Consider the following 16,094-nt stretch of genomic DNA (forward strand, 5'->3'; position numbering starts at 1 on the left):
CAGAACAAAGCCTTCAAGCAAAGGCATATCTTTGAATACCTCTGAAGCACCACTGTAACTTACCACCTATTCAAAATAAAAAGTGAAATATGCAGAAGTGAATTTCACTTGAGTCTAGTGAGAGGAGCATCAATTTGTTATTTTTGGGTGATTCGAACATAAACGATTTTGTTGTCCCTATAAAAATATCTTCAGAAGAAGACATTGATCCAAACAAAATTCAGTAATTGAGTAAACATTAGTTTATACTATATCTTTTGCAATATCTAAGCATGGCTCAGAAGTATTGTTTGAACTGCAAGTGCTCATGGGCTGATTTTTTCCCCCTGTTCCTACCTTGCACTGCCTGTGAACCCCCAAACCTAATGCCGAATGGGTTGTTTGAAAGCAAGTATGACAGGTTCTTATTTAACATTTAATTGTGAGACTGACTAAATGGAGGATAGTTCTTAAAATTTCTGCTATCTGGCAAATTTCTGTTTGTCAGGTTACTGTATGTATGCATTTATTGTAGAACCTACTGTTCACTGTTAGGTTAAGACTTAATTGCTAAACAAACACGTGCTTTCAGCCACCATAATACAGAGCTATTGTTTTAACAGTTTGTGCTGCTTAATGTATAAATCCAAGGTGATTTTATCTGCTGTCTTCTACAGGAACACAATTGACTTGGTGCCAATCACACCAAATTTGCTTAAGAGATAAGAGCTATTATGAGCTCGTTCATCTTTGCCATCTATCATGCAGTACCAGTGTCCTGTTTGGTAAGCAACATAATTAAATGTTGTCCTTGAGGACTTTATTTATTGCTTTATGCATTCAATGCTTGGTCTTGTCAAACATGTTTTTGAATATTGGGAACTATTTGACCCATATTCCCTTCTGTTGATGCAGTGACACAGAGAGCTCTGTTCTCCGTGAGTACACTGGCTGTAAAGGAAGATAATGAGGCTGCTGCATTGCAAGACCTGAACATGCTTATTTTCTCCTCCACCTCCTTAAAACAGAAGTAGAGGTGAAATTAATTATCAATAATCTGTTATCTGGCTTTCCAGGACAGCTTGGATGTTCAGTATTTCTTTGCTACAGCTATGTTGTAAAATCACAGTCTACTCTTCCTCAGCATTCAAGAATGTCCAGAATCAAAGCCCATATGGTATCTGCATTATCAGCTTTTTTCTTATGTGAAGATTTTTAAAGTGCCTGCTCATCCCAGCCACCCCATGTGTACTTAGTTGACTCAGACTTTCACACAAGATTACAAACATCAGATTTGCTGAGATTTCTATGTAGATCCTATCTTGTATGCAGAAATTCCCTCAAAACTGATTAAAAAATAATAGATAAGACCCATACCCTAGACCTGCTGATTGATGTCATTCATCTGTCATGTGTTTTCTCCGTAAGATGTCAGCACAGAGTTGCCATCTCTCAGAAGGGTACACTCCACTTTTAGGCCACCTGTTTTATATATATGCTAAGTATAGCTCTAAACTGTGGTCAAAGTCTAACAGTAGTTTGTATTGTATGACACCCCTGAAATACCACATTGTTTTTAAAGTAATGTGTTTATGGATGATATGATCTAGTATGAAGTGTCCCTGCCCATGACAGGGGGGCTGGAACTAGAGAGTCTTAGGGTCCTTTCCAAACCTAACCATTCTATGATTCTGTGATTCTAATACTGTTATCAAAGGACAGTGTCTGTACACCGTTTTAAATGAGTTTTACTTTAAGGTTAGACTAGGGTTTCAGTTTGGTTTTCGTTTTTCTTTTTTTAATGTTGTGTCCTGTTCATATATAATTACTTTGAGGACAACCTGTATATCTGTGCTCAGATTTTATCAGTCTAATGGTTGTTTCTGTTTTCATATCTATATACCTATCCATAATGCCAGACCCAGAAAATTCATAAAGGCTTCTTCAGGTTGGAGGACCTGTACTTAAGTAGTTTTACAAGGCCCGAAGATAAACCCCAAACCTCTAAACAAACTGGGAACCCCAGTATCAAGGGGATTTATAAAACTCTCAAGGTGTTTTTTCTTAAATACTGTGTGGATGCAATTCATAGGCAATATGTCATATGAAAAGGTATATTAATGCAATTAAAATCTAATGAATTAGAGTTCAGATTCATTAAAGCTTAATTACTCATCTAGATTTATGAAACTGGGACCTGAAATTAACGATGGAAGTTTTTTTTCTGTCATGTATTTGCTACCCTCAGCCAGAGCTACTTCAACAGCAAGACAGCTGGATTTGAGGGGTTTTTTTTCCAAAAGATTCAGCTGCTGTGCCTTCCTTTCCTTTATAATGTTCATTCCCAGAGATAGTAGGAATAGTAGGAATTCAGCTGTTGTAAGAATGCTTTCAGAGTTGCTAGATACTGAACACCTCCAAGCTATTTTGTCTAGATCCTTAAAAAGTAAGAGAGCCACCTGAAAGATTCATCAAAGGCTGTGGTAGTTTTGCCCTTGGTCTGTTTCACAGCCTGGCCAGTGGCAATGATGCTTCATTGCCAAAAATACAGGAAAAGTAAATCTTCTATTACTAGGTGTTTGTATTTAACATCTGCTACTCTTTCACATAAAAGAATCTTCTTCTGTTTCGACAGAAACAAATTCCATTCATGTAAAAAAAATGCTCACAGAGAAGGTGATAGTTGTTTCTGAGTCACACAAGCGTTAAGTCATAAAATATAAACCAGTTGTCTAGCTTGAATAAGTCACATCTTTAATCTCAGGTGTATTTTTTCCAGTGGCATAGGAGTCCACAAAACAAATCTAAATGATACTAGGTAACTGCTTTGAGCTGTGTTTGCATTAATGGGTGAAGAGATAATGATGAGCTGAGATCCTTTCAGTTTCACAGGTTAGTCTATAATCCCTATGTTATCACATGCAAGCACAGTAAGTTTCTGAAGGTAGATAAAACCAGTGTACTGAGGTTTTGTTGGTTTTCCCACCTCCACAGCCAGCAGCATCCACAAACAGCCATTTTAATCAGTGCTCTAAGTGTACCCTAGATGTTATTCTCCCTTTCTCACAGTACAGAAACCAGACTGGCCAAAACACTGATTAGAATACAATACACATCGTTCTTCCTTAGGCACAGAAACAGACTACACATTCAAGCAGTCTTTTCCAGCTCTAATATTCATTAAACAGATTCTACTTAAAAGCATCAGCTGATAAATTAAAAACGAAATCATAGAATCATAGAATAGTTAGGGTTGGAAAGGACCTTAAGATCACCTAGTTCCGACCCCCCTGCCATGGGCAGGGACACCTTATACTAGACCATGTTGTCCAACCTGGCCTTGAACACATCCCAGGGATGAAGCATTAACTTCCTTGGGCAACTTGTTCCTGTGCCTCACCACCCTCACTGTAAAGAATTTCCTTATATCTAACCTGAACTTCCCCTGTTTATGTTTTAACCCATTCCCCCTTGTCCTATCACTACAGTCCCTGATGAAAAGCCCCTCTCCGGCGTCCTTGTAGGCCCCCTTCAGATATTGGAAGGCTGCTATGAGGTATCCATGCAACCTTCTTTTCTACCTTACCAATACCTACTTTATCTTACTAGTTTTACACAGCTTGTGCCTACATGGGGTAGGCAGCAGAGATTGTTAGGATGTGAATTTAAATCAAGAGAGACTTCCAGTGCAGGCTTCGAAATACAGTTTTAGTATGGAAGGAGGGTGTCATAACCAGATCTGAGCTGAACATCGTTAGCTAGAAGCAGGACAGCTTCACTTGAGCAGGGTGTTCCTTCTCTTGACAGATGGATGCCATAAACCCCCAGTAGACCAGGTTTCTGAAAGATGGGTCTGTGGCACCAGTCTTGTAACCTGTAAAATTTGTTGATTTACCAGGTTTGACTGGCCCTTTCAATCCTCTTCTTTTTGATCAAGACTGATGAAAAGACTGCCTTTACTCGAGGCCCTTAGTGCTGCTTCCAGGGCTCTGTACTCTTTCTTGATACTCTTCAGACTGCTCCTGGCTGTGTCACTGGTGCCCATGTGAAACAGCAGCAGATAATAGTGGAGTGCATGAGGCTTGTTACTTTCTTACTGACATCTCTGATACAAGCCCCTGGGAGGCAGCACACCTCTCTAGAAAGCCCATCAGGTTGGCAAATGGGTGCCTCTGTACCACTAAAAAGAGTCACCTACTACTATCACTGTCGCTTTTTCTTAGTTTTGCTGGTTCTCACACGGAGAGCAGACTGGGCTGCTGGTGTCTCTCCTGAGTCAAGATAAGAAACTTTGCATTGTCCTTACACCATGTCTTGATGTAACATTCTTTGTTTCATTCTAACACTTCTTTACATCATTCTAACACTTCAAAGTGCGTGTGTAACAGTTACCACCATTTTAGAGATGCTTAAAAAGGCCTAATATGTGAGAGATTTGTTAAAAGAACCTGCCATTCTTATATGTATGGAGAAAGAACCAGCTTTCAGCACACTGTCTGCATTAAAATCCCCTTGATTAAATGCATAGTCATAATTGCATGTAGATCAAACTGTTAATCATTTTGGCTGACAGCACCAGTGATGCAAAGCACTAATAGTCTACCTGTTACTCCCTTCAAAAAAATGCCCTCTCTGACTGTGAAACACAGACACACTTTGCATGCGCTGGATAAATGTGTTCAGAGGTTCATAGAGCTGGGCTTCTATCTTACAAGTTTTTCTTGGCAGATGTCTATCCATCGGCATCTTTCCATTAAGCTGGCAGCCACTGTAGGAACCATTTAATCTGAGCAATTTTGTCCTAGGAACTCTGTTCTTCAGTACAGGTATTTGTAGAGGTCCTCATACCAAAACGTCCTTGTAAAAGAGCTCACAGCCCAAAGCTTTAATTCTGTAATGGTCTCTCTGTCCAAAGATCCCTGAACCAGTGAAGAATTTATTACGTTGGCCTCTTCCCATAAGAAGGTGTCAGGAAAATGGGAACCAATGATAAATTAAGCAATCTGAGGTGCAGAGCAACAGTCAGTGAAGGAAAAAATAGGAACGTATTTTTACACATTTAAAGTGAAAAAGGGGGACTAACTGCTCTTAGATACATTCATGTAAGTGAGAGAGAGTCAATGATAAACTGACAGGCATACTGGCAGAGTATTGTATTTTTCAGTACTTTATTCCTTCAAAGATTTGGTTTCTAAATAAGTTTAAAGGGCACATCATTAAATCAGGCATCAGAAAAGCTTGGAGCATCTGGAATACACTGTCTTGACCAGGCTTGTGGACTTTGTTATCTTGAATTCTTGTTACGGGTGTTTCATGACACTAAGTTAAAAGCTGTTTACAGAGCAAGGAACAAGCCAGAAAAAGATAAGAACAGAAAAAGTCTAGAAGATTCTGAGGATGGGAAGATTGCTATGTATTCATTAATGGTCTAACTATCAGGAAAATGAATGGCTCTATTGGATCATGGGGACTACTCAGTGTACCTAAACATTCTTATGATTTAGTAACAGGCAATAAAGAAGCAAGTAGTACTGCTACAATAACAACTGTCCAAATACATGAGTGAGACTAGTTTGTTTTAAAGAAATACTATCTCACAGAACTTGAAAATAGTCTGAATCTTTCCTCCAGATTGGAAGCAGGAGCCAAATATTTTTAACTTGGGTGTGGGGTAAGAACAAGTGGTTTCTGCTAAACTTCTCCTATACTAATTGGTATGACCAAATTCTGACAAGATCAAGTGGAGCATAGCAGGCGGTTTGCAAGAGAATAGGTGCCACGGTCATTGGGTCCCAGACTTGGAAAAGAGCAAGAAATATTGCCTAAATCAGGTGAAACACTGAGAAATCAGAATTAGAAAAGAAGGAAGACATTTTGTTTACTGCATCAATAAAACAATACCTGTGTGGGTCTGTGTTGGGTCTATGACTTTAAGTATTGGGTAGAGTTATGAGGTTTAGTTCCCAGGTTTGTCTTTTGAAAGTATATTATAAGTCTCCTCAAAGTATCAGGACTGAATTTTCCAAGATGAAGTACCTGCTCTGTGAAAAACTTTTCCCAGTGGTAGCTGTATATTTATGTCCTGCATCGATTGCAGGTGTGAATTCATTTTAGTACACAGCAGGTATGCTGTTTTATCCAAGTAATTTCAAGGATGCCATTTTGTGCAGTAGATGAAATTCTGGAATGTTTAGATGTTTATTGTGAGAAAGAACACTGTGAGCTATGTTGCTATACCTTATTAAATAGGATCACCAAAGATCAACATACTTGCATCCAGAAAACTAACTCCCCCAAAAGACATTTATAGCTCTTTTTTTGGCCTGCAAAGACCACTCACAAAATCGTCTTAATCAGTCTAAAGACAATGTTCACCAAATAAGGTTATTCTTCTACGGAAATAAATCACACCTGAATATTTCTGTGACAAACTAATCAAACTACAACAATAGAAGCCACTGGCCATACATTTCTGCATAGATCATATATTCTGATAGGCAAATTTCAGTGTATATTTGGTTTAAAAATCCACTAGACTTGAGCTTGCCTATACTGCAAGTCTGTATAAATCAAATCATTCAATATGTACAACCTATTCTGAAAGACAACTCACCCAGAGCCCTTTCTGCCCATCACCCTCACTACTCTCCTGCGCTTCAAGTACCCCTCCACAGCTCAGCAAACTTCTCATCAAAAGCAATCTTTTCATAAACCAGCATGCATCATACCAATGAAAAAATGTCAGCACAACTCCACAGGCACTGCAATAGGGGTTTCACCAGATCCAGGCTGAGTCCCTCTCATCCTTTTACATACTATTCCCCTTTCAAACAAAGCCCACCCATATTTAACCTTTTCCCAAAGACCCCACATTTGCTGACTCTTACTTTGTATACATATGGTCATTCTCAAAATTCCTGCCTTTGTCAGCAGTCCCATCAAACCAGCCTCTTCCTTGTGTTCTCTATAATTCTTACACTAGTGTCTTGTGCACAGCACCCCATGAAAAAAAAGGAGCAAGAGACTGTTGTGTAGCCCTGCCTGAAGGCTGAGCAGATCAGTGAGGTTAAGGTCAGATGAACTGAGCTTTATATGATTTTGCTATAATGCCTAAACAGTCGCTGAAAACAGATGTTCTGCGTGATCTAACATCATTTTGATCCAGTGTTTCAGTGATCTTTTACCATGTATGATTTACCTTTACCCTGACACAACAGCTGATGCACTCCTTTAGTATGAACTCTTCTCAGTACAACCAGTTTAACTAGAATGCTGTTGAGCATTTTGCCTCATAATGCATATCCTCAATTTTGATTTATTCTCTGAGCTAATGGGACTCTCTGTTCATCTGAGCAGAAATTCGTCAGTTGAAGAATATGCCAGCTCGCTAACCAAGTGGTTCTTCGGTGGGGAAGGGCCACATCCTATCTACAGCAAACCACAGGTGGGGCAGATCCTACGTTACAGAGACACAGAATCAAAATGGTTTTGGCTGGAAGGCACCTTAAAGCTCATCTAGTTCCAACCCCCTGCCATGGTCAGGGACACCTTCCACTAGACAAGGTTGCTCCAAGCTCCATCCAACTTGTCCTTGAACATTGCCAGCAGCTTCTGTGGGCAACCCGTGCCATTGTCTCACCACCCTCACAGTGAAGAATTTTTCTTAATGTATAATCTAAATTGTCCCTCTGTCAGCTTAAAGCCATTGAAATGCTTTAGAACAAGGGAGAGATAAGGAGATGACTTGTCAGTGCTAAAAGTCCTTATTATTCAAATACAGGTCAAGAAAAAGAAAAAGTGCAAAGAACAAGTTTTTTATTGATATTCACATTAAGACCTTCTTATATAGCTTTTCCTACTAGAATGCATCAAATCTTTGTGTTTCAAGTAAGATTCAAAAAGGTAGAACAGAGGCCTGAAAAGGTACCATTTGCATAGGTATCAGAGCTCTCACAGTGCAAAGATGCAAAACAGATTTGCAGGAGCAAAGGATAAAGCAGTTTTCTTTATATCAGTACCTTAGTGCCTAACATCTTCCTGTCACACAGGATGGAGGTAAAAATAATCCTATTTTCATTACTCTAAATGTGATAACCCACTCCCTGAATATTCACTTTTTCAAATACTCACTTTTGCAGACTAATCACACCCTGCTGCCCCTCCCAAACAGAGTGGCCGTATTTCCCATGTTCAGGAGGAGGTAGTATACTTTCTAATTTAGTAGTAAATACAATGAAAAGAGGAGGAACAGGAGTCAAACCTTGGAAAAGGGAAGGATTTTCCTTCACCTATGGGTCAATGCAACTATTACTTATTTCTGAAGCTCATGTTGGGGGAAATTTCCAGAAGCACAATGTGGTGAAGTCCAATTTGGATGTTGCTGCAATTTATAGTTAAGAGGCCAGTAGTAACGTGAGCTTTCTGGACAGCTAGTGACATTTTATTGTTTCAGCAGCACAGTTTGTCTCCCTACAGGCATAAAAATAATATAGTGAGTGTACTGCAATTGTTGTGCTCTTATAAAGCTCCTGTAGAAGGTGTGATTGAGATATCTCTGTATTAAGAGTAGTAACCAGCCTTAGAGATAGAGCTGGAAACTGTTTTCTCAAAGTGATGAACTCTTCACTACCTTTTTCCTGACATAAAAAGGCAAAATGATGTATTTTGGGAAAGTGTTGACTCAAAGTTTGTTTGTAAGTGGATAAATACAATAACTGCCACAAAACTAGCAAGTTGTAATATTTTCTGTGCTGCAATCTTTTCCTTCTGCAGCTCTCTTCTACTAGATTGGAAATTCAAGAGTCACAGCTTCAGTTTGCACTCCAGTTGTGAAGAGCAGAACATTTATAATACTAATTTATTTTTCTCATTCCAGTGTTCTTAGGAGTTTAAATCAAGAGGGTTCTTTGACATTTGCTTGCACATGTCTATCAGAAGGCATAAATAAATTCGATGTGATTGAGACTTTCATCATTTCTGACTATTCTGATTTTGCAATAAAAACAATTCAATACATAACTTGCCTGAAATACCAAGGGAGAGCATTCAGTTTTTCAACCAGTTCAGTTTAGGTAAATGAAAATGTTGATCTCTGGGAAGCATGTTGCCAAGTACCATTTTGTTAACGCTTAATAGAGGTTTGACCAGTGCTGAAAATGAGATCAAGAAGAATCTACCTATCTAATTATCACAATAAATTAATCACAGGAAGATTAATCATATTATTTCTACTGGAAGGCAATTCCAGAATCTCTCCACTCTAGTGGCTGGGAATATGTAACTATTTTATCTTCAGACTATGTAGACGGTTTATACCTATCTTGCTCTTGTACCAGTATTGCCTCTTAGCTGAGATAACCATTTCTCCTTCAGTCACGATATGTCACCCTCCTGATATGTCTAGACAAAGTAACAAATTCTGTATGGATTTGTCTAATTCTCAGACTTTGCTTTGAGGTTAAAGAAGCCACATTCTTTGAGTCTTGTTTGTCTGAGATGGTCTTTACATTTGGTCTGATATCCATATTGGTTTGAAATCCATCATTCACTAAAATGAGAGTTTACCAGGTCAGGCTTCCCATCACCTTATATTAATTATACATTCCTTTCCTTCTTTTTATTAAAAATTGGTCTCAGGATAAATGTGACGTTAAAGCCTGAAATGAATTTTATGTGATTCTTTACTCAGTCACATGTTCAGTGGTAGAAAAGTAAATTGTTCTTTTTCTAAAACTGGCAAATCACAAACTTCCTGTAGGAAAGAGGAAACTTCTGCATAGTAACCAGCAGGCTTCCTAACTTCAGTCTGTCAATAAATCTATCTTTATCAAAGCTCTTTCAGCACAAATTCATCCCTGTATCCATTTGTATTCAGTTCTTTATACTGGAATGTAGAAAGAATGAAACAAATCCTTCAGGACCAATGCCTTACTGGCAGATATGCAAATTTGGGGTGGTGGTGATGGTGTTGTTTAAAACTTTGACCTTTTGGTGGAGAGCAGTATTTCTAGGGGATAAAGAAACCTTATCAAGTTGTTGTATACTGGATTACATTTGGGTTTATTTTGTGAAAGAAATTACTCCACATTCCACATGGAGAGATTGAGGCTTGGTCTTTTTTGGCCATCACGTTTGCATGGTTCAAAGGATTTAGTTTTGTATGTTTATTTCCTGATTACAAGTGTGATTTCAGTATTTCATCAGACTTCAATTTCTATGTAATTTTTCATGTTCTAAGTTACAAAAATTCATCAGAATTTGAGTAATACAAAATGGAGATGGAGAACAATATCTGTGTGAACTCTGAATCTGTATTCCTAATATACCTTATATATACCTAATATACCCAATATAGGTTTTAGCGGTTGGATTTTAAAATGAAAATTATTTCTTAGATGAGAACTAATAGAAAAAAAAATACTGTTTATTTCTTCCCACTCTTGATGTGGAAGTTATGGCCCAATGGTGGTACTTTATGATATATTGTAAACAGTTTTTGAAATTTCATCTGAAACACACAATCTGTTTTTCTCTTTTGACTCTTATCTGTTAAAAAGGTCAACCAAATAATTTAATCTACAAGCTGAGGAAATAAATGGAACCATTAGAGGCTGCAAAATTTGTATGAGACCAATTTATCTGTATGTCTCCTATGTGTTTGATGCAATGGCCTTTCTACACAAGTAGTTTTAAAAAGACATTCTCCAAAATGAAAATTGGATCTTACAGTATCATTTTCATTTGCACATCTACTGCCACATTCTCTTACTCACATGATACTGGCAGATTGTTCTGCTGTACAATACTTGGATTTTTTATTTCAGGCTTGAAGTACAAATATCACATTCATGCAACTAAACAATGAAGATGCAGGTAGTTTATAGCTGGTCAGATGAACATGGAAGGTGTGTGTAATTCATAAAACTTCAGTAAATCCAAATGTCAACATAGGATCTGAGACCTTCCCAGTTCTGTAGCCCTGTTCCAATTCTGAACATAGCCAAAAAAGATTAAATAAAGGTGAGACATGATAGATCCAGTAACAATGGATATGTTACAGAAAGTTTGTAAAAGAAAGATGGATCTATTGGATACTTTCATGTCCTGTTTTTGGCTGGGATAAAGTTACATTTATCCCTAGTAGCTGGTGCAGTGCTCTGTTTTGGCTTTAGTCTTGAGAGCAACCAGTGTTTTAGTTGTTGCTAAGTAATGCTTATCCCAATCAAGGACTTTTCAGTCTCTCATGCTTTGCAAATGAGGAGGGGCACAAGAAGCCAGGAAGAAGCAGAGACAGGACACCTGACCCAAACTAGCCAAAGGGATATTCTATACCACAACACATCATGCCCAGTATATGAACTGGAGTAGTTGGCTGGGAGGGGCTGATTGCTGCTTGGGGACAGGCTGGGCAGTGGTCAGTGAGTGGTGAGGAACTGTGTTATGCATCACTTGTGTTTGTTAGTTTGAGATTTTTTTGTTTGGTTGGTTTTAGTTTTTTCTCTTTTAGTTATCTCCCTTTATTATTATTATTAGTAGTAGTATGTTGTACTTTAATTATTAAACTATTCCTATCTCAATCCATGAGTTTTACTTTTTTCTGATTATCCTTCCATCCCACTAGGGGTAGGGTGAATGACTGAGCTAGCTGATGCTTGGTACTTAGTTGCCAGCTGGGGTTAAACCACAACAATGTCAAAGAAACAAACCAGCAATTACACTGTGACAAGATAAAAACTTTTAGAAAATCAGTGAGACATTCCAAGTGGATCAATAACAAATGAGGCAGAAAGTGTCATCTGCCAGAAGAAAAACAAGTACTTCAAAGGACAAGGGTCTCACAAAGTGCTGATTAAATGTTATATGCTGCGTGAGGATGCACAAATTTGAAATACTTCAATGAAGAAGATGAACGCATCCACCACATCAGGAAAACAGATTATTCTTGCAGAGGTACATTATCATTAAAGTTGTTAGCATTTGCATAATGGAAATTTTAAAATAAAAAAGTAGGTGAGGGATACTGTGAGAGGGATGATGCACATTCCAAGTGTTCTAAAAGACTAAAAGCTCTGAATTACTTGCATTCACCAAAGCCAGTCTCTTTGCTAATCCCACTTACTAACAAGTCACAGCAAAACTAGCTCTATCTGTGAAGTAGCATGGAAGTGGCTAAATAAAAGGTTCAGCCATGAACCACATCCATGACAAACTGAAGGTCAAATTTGAAGGGAAATTTATTGAATATCCAGGATGAATTTGCCATAAGTTATCTACTGCTAAAAAGAAAGAGTTGAAAGCAACCAAACCACAAGCAATAAATATCCACACAGTTTCAAGAGGAGATGATTTGCAGATGTGAGGTGACATTAAAGTAAAAAGTATAGATAAGTTCTGGTATTCTCAGTTTTGAATCAGTGATCAATAATAAATTTTCATGCCAAAGGATTAATTAAATTCATCAGCTATGAGTGAAAAGATAATAAAATTGTTTTGTCAAGACTTAGTTTCTATAGTCACTTGTGGATAAATTCATCTGTGAAAACATATGACATTTGTTCAGAAGTTAATGTCCATCAGTGTGGTTTGTTTGAATACGAAACGAGATGGGACACAAACTGCAGTTTATTCACTGATTGAAGAGACTGATAGAAACCTATGCTTCCAGAAGCATGACTTTTCTTAATTCACTCCTGTGTGCACATGGCCCTATCTTAGGACAATATCAACAGACCTGAGGAGTCATTAAGCTCAGGAGGAACATTTCACTGCATAAATGAAACTCAGTGGTCAGATTGCGTACATTGGACTTCAGCCTGAAACATCATTAGTTATTATTATTAAGATTAAACAGAAAGCAATAAGCATCATGGTGTTGTCTTTGCCAAACCAGTCTCCAGTGTCACAGAAAGGCTGTAATGCTTGCAACATAGATCTATCACAGATTCATGGAATCATAGAATATGTCTGGTTGGAAGGGACCTGTAAAGATCATCAACTTCCTGTTCCTCACAGGACTACCTAAAGATAAACCATATGACCAAGAGCATTGTCCAGATGCTCCTTAAGCTCCGACAGGCTTGGTGCCATGACCACTTCCCTGGGGACCCTATTCCAGTGACTGACCATTCTCTCAGTGAAAAACCTTTTCCTAATTTCTAATCTGAACTTCCCCTAGCACAGCTTCATTCCATTTCCTCTTGTCTCTGGCCACCACAGAGCCACAGATCAGCACATACCCCCCTTCACTGCCCCCTTTAAGGAAGTTGTAGGATGCAATGAGGTCACCCCTCAGCCTTTTGCTTCTCCAAACTTTACTAGCAAAATAACCTCAGCTGCTCCTCATGTCTTGCACTTGAGAGCTTTCACCATCTTCATCACCCTCCTCTGGACACAGTCTAATAACTTGGTGTCCTTCTTGTATTGGGGCACCCAAAACTTCACACAGTACTTGAAGTGGGGCCACACCAGTGCAGTGTACAGTGGGAAGGAAGATGACACTGTAAATATAGTTCATGGATCAAAGAAGAAAAATCTCTTATAGGGCCTTCCTGCTTCCATAAAAAAATACTCCAGACTCAATTACATTTTACATGCTGATCTGTTGTGTTGTCGTGATCATGCAAGATAGAATAGGATATCCACTCAATCTCAGTACCCCAGCACCAAAGATACCTTTTGTCTATCTTCACTATGAACCAAAGCCTTGCTGAAGCTACCCAGTGCAATTTGTATGTTTGACATAGGCAACAAGGAATATCATGAGAGCTCTAGGGTATGTATTTTCACATTATTCTCAGAATGAATATCTTACATATCTGCAATTTTATGTCTGAGACATCACTTTTTGAAAATTATGCTAAGAATCTAGTTTAAATATCTATTGAAGGGTAGTGGGTAGAGGTATCCATGTTATAGTTAAACTTCCTAAAGTCAATCTAGAGTTGAGGCACGTCTAGATTACTATGGAAATAATTTCTTCCTTGGTTGCAAGATGATTACATTGTTGATGTATCTCACTTGGAAGAGATATTTGAACTCATCAACAGTAATGACATCTCCAAATACATGTCAATGTTGTCATTTAAAGTTGGTGTTTTTTTCACGAATTATGTGCACTGCTGTGATTTTTTTTATCACAAACTACTGACAAGAGAAAACTTTCTGGTTTCCTTACATTACTATCAGACTGGGATTAGAATAGACTTCAGAGAACAAGACTGACTGAATACCCCATTGCATCCCAAAATTACCTTGGCTTTTGTATACGATAAAGTAAACTAAGCATGGTACTGCTCATCAAGTGATAATCTAATAATTCTTTATACCTGCTCTTCCATTTCCTAAATACAGGTGTGTTTTATCATGGCTGGGACATTCACACTCTTTATAAGAATCTTAGTGTTTCTACTGGAGGGCAGGTAATTCAGGAGATGGTAAATACTGATACTCAGATTCTAGGAGGCATAAGGACATTCATTTTACAACTGTGGATGGCTACAGGGTGCCATGTTACAACATGGTATGTCAGATATGATTCTGCTGTATAAATCAAGACGGAAAAATGATAGAAAATTTGTTGTTTGGCTTTTAATTCAGATCTGCAGATGCTTAGTGTTTAAAAAGCCCAACATAGGTTGAAGCCTTGCTGCAAATGCTTTAGGATAATTGGATGATGCTCTGATGTACTCAATACAGAGCTATGAGGACTGTATATTTCTGTATGCACTTTTTGCAGACTATTGAGCTGAAATATTTAAATGTACCCTTCTGTAGACTTTTACCTCACAACAATTCCTGATTTAGGAATAATGGTCATGAGCATTAAAGTTCAAACATGAAGGAAAAATGGCTACTTGCATCTCCTATGTAGAGAAGGCAAAACTGTAAAGGACAGCTGCAAGGTTTTCCTAACTTTTTCGACTGTGTTTTGTTTTTAACATTTATGCCCAGTACATATTCCTGATTATATATCCATTGACTTTTGTCCTTCAATAACATATCTCCAATTAAAAAAATTTTGCCAAGACTTTTGCTATATGATATCACAGTAGTAAGGCTGAGAAAATAAGATATCCATTTATTTTTGTTTGCTTGCAACAGTTTTTAGCTTCTAATATAGTAATAAAAAAACAATCATCAATGACAATGGTGGATTATAAAAGTTGCTAACACCAGGAAGCCTAAAGTAAGACAGAAAGACAATGCATCACTGCTAGATTTTTAGGTGGGACATGGATATTAGGGATTAAACTACTTACATTAAACAAAACCATACAGGCCGTGAGCAGATTCAGTCAGGGAAAAAAATTGACACAGAGAGCAGCTGCAACAGAAGTAATAAAGGAAAAGCTGAGCAACGGAAAGTTCCAACTTGGAAAGACTCTTTCTTTTAATTAATAAGAGAATCAAATATCAATCTCTTTCCACTGCAATTCTATGGAGTATCAACTTTAGAAGAGTTGTTTGAACTCTTGGAGGAAAGGCTGCAAGTAACCAATAAAAAATACTATTCTTTCCAATTGTTTTTTGTTTTCTTTGGGGTTTTTTTTTGTTGTTTGCTTGTTTGTTTACTATTATGTGAAATGGAAATACCAGTCTCTTCATTGTAAGATTGGACAATTAGGTAATTCCAACCAGAATTTATTGACAGTGCTACAGATGATCTGAACAGAGATTCCAAGAGCAGAATCCCAGCTAACAAAGGGAATATTACTACCTGTAATGACTGCCACCATAAAAATTCAGACTAAAAGTACAGAGGTTGAAAAAGAACAAAGGCACTTACATATTTTCCCTAATTTTATATACAGAATCACAGAATGGTTGAGTTTGGAAGGGACAGGGACCTCCGGAGATCACCACTTCCAACCCCCCTGTTCAAGCAGGTGCATGTAAAGCCAGTTGCCCAGGACCCTTTTTTAGTATCCGGTTGCCCAGGACCCAGGTTTTTAGTATCTTCAAGGCTGCAGATTCCATAACCTCTGGGAAACCTGTGCCAGGACTTAATCTCCCTCACAGTAAAAAAGTGTTTCCTGATGTTCAGAGGGATTCTCCTGTGTTTCAGCCCCTGGTCCTGGTACTGAATGACACTGAAAAGAGCATGGCTCTGTCATCTA

At 38.1% G+C, this 16,094-nt stretch overlaps 1 long non-coding RNA gene across 1 annotated transcript; it reads left to right on the forward strand.

Annotated features, from left to right (window-relative positions):
* The first annotated feature begins 204 nt into the window (after window positions 1–204).
* Window positions 205–15,885, forward strand: LOC133221100 (uncharacterized). Its single transcript, XR_009727892.1, has 3 exons — window positions 205–764; window positions 10,803–10,998; window positions 15,789–15,885. It is a non-coding gene; the product is annotated as an uncharacterized LOC133221100 (long non-coding RNA).
* The last annotated feature ends 209 nt before the right edge of the window (window positions 15,886–16,094 follow it).

The sequence above is a fragment of the Neopsephotus bourkii genome, unplaced genomic scaffold (assembly GCF_033783945.1).
Source record: "Neopsephotus bourkii isolate Nb327-2 ecotype Australia unplaced genomic scaffold, CSIRO-AGI_Nbou_v1 NB_1511, whole genome shotgun sequence".
In the NCBI taxonomy this organism is placed as follows: domain Eukaryota; kingdom Metazoa; phylum Chordata; class Aves; order Psittaciformes; family Psittacidae; genus Neopsephotus; species Neopsephotus bourkii.